Genomic DNA, 5,827 nt, shown 5'->3' with positions numbered 1-5,827 from the left:
GTGGATCGTAAGGAGGAAAGGTTTGGCACATACAAAGACAAGAGCTTGAAATTGCACAAGTAGATTAAAGGTTCGGTGATTGAGAAGAAAGTCAGGAAGGAGGTAGTGGCTCATGCAGAGAGCATGGGAATAACAAAGGAAGCGATCTAGAAATCCAGAGAGAAGAATATCCTCTTTAAAGAGAAAACTATGAAGAATCAGGCTAAACCGGAAGCATCTAAGCCTAAGCCAAAGCAAACCAGAAACACAACTCTCTCCCCCGATCCTGCAAACCCAACAAGCAAGCCTAAACCACCAATCAAGTCATCCAATGGTGGTGAAAAAAAGAGGAAGTCACTCAGATTTATGACTGTGGATGACGAGGAGACCGAATCAAATGAAGTAGTCAAGGATGATATTCCCTTAGTTTTGGAAGATCAGTCAATGGGTGATACTTCTTCTATTCCGGAAGTGCAAACAATAGAACAAGGAAAGGATAATGTTCCAGAAGAAGTTATAGTTGAGGATGATGTTGATAAGGGTGTAGAGGATGCAGACAAAGCAGATGAGGCTAACAAGGATGATAACTCTGTTGTAGACTCTAAGATACATGTGAAGGAAGCTGAAACAAAGAAAGTTGCAGAGAGAGTACAGGTAGAGGTCAAGCAGGAAATAATTCCTAAAGATGGAGACATTGCAAAGGCAGTGAAGGGAAAGCAGATAGTAGATGACCTAGAATTTGTGCAAGGTCAAATTAACCTTGACTCTTTGTCCCCCATCCAGAAGATTCAGTTAGCATCATTTGCACAAGGTAAGGCCAATGAAGATCTCTTAAGGTCTCACACAGAAGACAAAATGTTGCTAACCTTGGCATCTAGTATTTTGAAAAATTTGATTCCCTCATTTCATTAGGACTCATCAGACACACCATCTAGGTAGTTGAAGAAATTGATCAACTCTGTAGACACAAATTTTGAGTCTTTTGAGAAGTCTGCTGAGGAAAAAGTTCAAAATGAGTTTAATACTAAAAGGACCTGAACATTGAAGAAGATGATTGAAAAAGACAAAGTCACTTTAGGTACTTGTGTGAAGAGCATGCAGGATGCATTGTTCAAAGGTGGAAACTTGTACAAATAATGCTTATCACTATCCAAGTTCATTGTGGACATTGAGAAGAAGTCTCGAGAGCATAAGGATCAGTTAGCAAGTATATCTTAGTCGGTTGATCCTCTAGCAGTTTCCTTGACCAGTCATGAAGATCAAGTGATATCATTTTTTGAGAAAATCAGAAGCTTGAGTCATGACCGAGAGAGGATAGTTGGCAGAGTTGGAGAACTTAGGAGTCTTATCACTCCCAAGATAAACACTATGCTTAGTGTCTTGAAGGATACCTAAGATGCTCTGGCCCACCATAATCCAGCAGACCTAAAGACTGCAAAAGTGCAAGCTTATCTTTTCAGTGGGCTGATAACAGCATTGGAGAGTCTAAAGAAGGGTTGGGACAGTCTCTTGAATGCATTAAAGAACCTTTATGCAGATATCTTCAAATTTTTGTAAGGACTATGTGTACATATGTAAATAGCATTTTTGGTTTGAAATTTTGGAACCCTACCTTTGCCATTGATGTCAAAGGGGGAGTGTACATGAGTGAAAAATGTTGATCTTAGGGGGAGTTGTTGATTTTTGGAGTCCAGTAGTTAGATTTTTTGTTGCAGTGTACAATACTTTGGTTTTGGTTCTGACACTTAGCCATTTTTCACTAAGTGTTGCCATCAATGCCAAAGGGGGAAGATTGTTGGCAAGAAACATTGCACTGTTGTTCAAATGTTTTCATTAATGGCAACTTATATCAGATATTCAATCCATAATTTAGAATTCATTCATACCGGAAGATAGATTGAGTATTGGTGAGGTCCAGTGAGAAGAACAAGACATTTGACAGAGTGTATAATGTTCTGGTTGGCGGATCATTTGTGTTGCGGATCTCGGAGATGCATTGTCGATGAGTAATTCATCTTATTTCAGGTTTGTGGCCTTCGATGATGATTCTTGTGTAAGTTGGAAGATGCGGTAGACAAGTTTGGTTATTCATTGTGGATCTTCGATAGTAAGTTGAAAGATCCGGTAGACAATGCTCAGCAGCAGTAACATGTAGATATTCATTGTGTGGATCTTGTGGATTGATTTTGGCGGTTGTTCGTGTGTTTGAGGATATTGAGCTGACATGTGGGAAGTATGTGGACAATTTGTTTTGGTTCACATATGCATTGGAGTTTGAGCCTATTTGAGTACATGTTTCATCTTTTGTGTCTTGTTCTTAAAGTCAACATGAAGATGGTCTTATTTGACATTGCAGATATATAAGAATGGTTGATATGATTATTTTTTAGATCGGTGGTTGCGTGGAATGTGTTTATGAGTGATTGTGCGCAAGTGAAGGATTTGAGCTTCAGAATATAGCAGAATATCATAACAGAGTAGTATAGCAAAGCAGAGTAAGATTGTGTAATTTGTGCTTAACCGGAATTGTTTTTGGCATTTGTAGATGTAGTTTACCAGTTTAGACATTCCAATTATTATATGTAATCATTTTGTAAGTCAGTGAACCTTCCGGGGTTGTAGCCCTTATTGTAGTTTAAGCAATGAGCTCTAGGTAGTCTGCCTGAATGCATGTGCATTCCCCTTATGTAATATTTTTATACTTCTAACAGAGTATATTAATATTGTGGGTCTCAATCCCATCGTGGTTTTTCCTTTTACCAGGTTTTCACATAAAAATCTTGGTGTTATGGTGTTGTGGATATTTGCTTTGTGTTTCTACACTTTACTTTTGTTCATTTACATTAAGTGGTTGAAAGAACAGGTTAACAAAGTTAAAAATTGCATAACACTGATTCACCCCTCTCAGTATTCTTTGATTCCAATAGTCCTCTCAAAATGCATTTCAAATTGAATTCGGATGTTAATAATAAAATTTCCTTTTCCTTTTAGGAATGTTTCTCAATTTCAGATGCTTAGTTCAGGTTGTGGGAGAGCTCTTTTTTCTGTCGTCCATAGCAGCTATGGTTGGTCCCTTTGGATTTATCGTTAGGGCCTTTCCAGACCCTGTTTCTTGTTTTGGAACAGCGCCAAGTTTCTTTTAAGGAAATTTATGATCAAAGGCTCAAACTAATGTTTCTCAATTTCAGATGCTTAGTTCAGGTTGTGGGAGAGCTCTTTTTTCTGTCCTCCATAGCAGCTATGGTTGGTCCCTTTGGATTTATCGTTAGGGCCTTTCCAGACCCTGTTTCTTGTTTTGGAACAGCGCCAAGTTTCTTTTAAGGAAATTTATGATTCTTGGTTGTGTCCATTTGGAGAAAAACGAATATCCGAAGGACAATTCTCATATTTCCTCAAGGTTTGTTGCTTCAGTGCTTGACAACCATGTTTCGAAGGCTGAGGTAAAAGAAATGGTCACTCATCTTTTTGATGCAAAGGTATTGGTTGGTCTAGTGACAATTCTAAAATATTCCCTTCAGGGAGTTGGTTTGCCACGACCTGGAGACCTGGCTCTCCTCTCTCAATCGGGAGAAACTATCAATTTCTTTCCATTCCTTCTTGACCTCAAGGACCTAGCACTTTGAGGCATAGGCCTATTATAACGACGGTTGTCAGGTATCTGACGTGGAAGTTCTTGTCAGATGAAGCAGAAAATCAAGGCAAGGAGGAAGAATTCAAGGATTTTGCCATCTTGAACGGCTTCCTCAGCACAAAAGAAGAAAATGATTCTCTTGCTGCAAGTGGAGATGAGCAAGTTGGTTCACAAATCGAGGTCGGGCTGGTAGCCGAGGTAGGGATAGGTGTCGACAACGAGAGCACGTGTGTGGTTTGGCAAGAGGTCAGCCTCGCTCCCTCCCTGGGTCTTCCGCCTAGGGATGGATTCGAACAAACACAGTTTAAATGATTTGAATTTTCTTTTGTCATCGTGAACTAGTAATCGTTTGAGTGTTTTGGAATGTCTAGAAGTCACTGTAGACTTGCATGAACTTTTTTGGGTTTGTGGTTTAAAGCTCTGATTCAATTAGGATAATCATATATTTTATATTATCTAGTTTAAGGAAAGACCTTTAACGGCTGGATGGAATTTTGCTACTCCTTATGTAATTTTGATAATTTTATATATAATATCAAATTATCGATTATGTCTTTTATCGATTAAAAAAAAGATGGATCCAACAATTGCCAAACATTAAACTTAAAAAGACAATTTCTAGATAAATGTTCTTAACTTAGCAACAATAAACATCAATCGAGCAAATAAGCACTTGATTTTGAATTTTGAATTTTGAATTCTTGAAATTGTTTATTATTCATATATAAATCACATTTCTATCCAAAATATTACATGCTAACTCAAGTTTATGAATTATAGCATGATCACTTTCTTTGCACATCAGGTTCTTCTCAAACAGGGTTGTTACCAATCAAACAGATCACTGATGATAATCAAAGAGACCTCTGTCATTTGCCTTATTTCAATTTTTTTTTGCAAAATATAAGATTCAAAGCTACAAGAATGTCTTTAGAGGGAACCATCAATTTCATTGATGATTTAAAAAAAAATCTATGTTGGTGATAATTTACACAAATTGAACTACTTCTCTTAAAAAATGGTTTTCTTATATAACATATTTTTCAATTCAGAAAAAAAATGATTCATCAGCTACATAAATTTATGAAAAGAAATTCACATACAGTATTCTTAGTAAATTTTTCACATGTGGTCCCTGCATTATTTAGAACTTTAGCTTGTATATTGTTCATATCTTGTGCTCAGTCAGTTTTGATCTTCTGAACAAGATGAAGAATAAGCGGAGGCTTACAAGCAATCTCTAAAATGAAAATAAATTTCTTGTTTGTGTCATTGTCTAATGTTAAGTTTGTGGATAGTCATTGGAAAGCAATAAAGATGTTTTATAAAATGTTCAAAGAAAACTATTGAGGTGTATTCTCATCTCTAGACATGGAAACTTAACAAAACAAAAAGCAGCATGCATAGATGTCTCACAAATAGTTGCAATTTCATGTTTACTAGTATTTGTTAAATTGTCATTTTAACCATTGTCAGGGTTCACCAATATCTTTAGCTTATGAGTACATATTCCATCAAATTGATTGAAGAATTGTCCTTAGCCTTGTCCATTGAGACACACAATGCATCTTTGGAAAACATGAATTCACTTGCATGTTTTAACCTATCATTACCGTGAATCCATCAACAGACATCATAAATTCTACATTACATCTTCGCTAATTAATTAAACCATCTCATTTAAATCTAGACTCATAAACATTGTTGGGCCGAAGTGGTTATGAGCTTTCTCAAAGGTTCAAACAAGATGGGAAAGGATATCCCCTTACAATTGGTGCAGTATTTGACTCTTTTTAGGATTTTGACAACTCAAGCTGGGAAAGGATATCCCCTTCCAATTGGTGTAGCATTTCTCTTTCCAGATCAGCAAACCAAACCAAAAAGGAGGACAAGGGCAAGGGTAAGGAGAAATCCAATGATGAAGAAGAGAATCGGGAAGAAGGAAATGGAAATGACCAGCGAGAGGAAAGTGAGGAAGCATAATATCTATCATCATTTAGTATCAGAATTGTTTTTATCTGACATGTTGTCTATAGGTTATGATGTTGTCATAATACTGAATATCTTTTAAGTAAGATGCTGTTATAATATTTTTATATCATGTTTTTGAATCAGAACTTTTATACTTTTATACATGTTATTTTTGAGATAGCCTGGATTGGTCACAAGTAACCAACTTGGTCACTAATATTGTAACCAGGTTATGTACATTGAACT

Source organism: Cryptomeria japonica, chromosome 8 (genome assembly GCF_030272615.1).
Source record: "Cryptomeria japonica chromosome 8, Sugi_1.0, whole genome shotgun sequence".
Taxonomy (NCBI): domain Eukaryota; kingdom Viridiplantae; phylum Streptophyta; class Pinopsida; order Cupressales; family Cupressaceae; genus Cryptomeria; species Cryptomeria japonica.
This window is presented reverse-complemented; position numbering follows the sequence as displayed.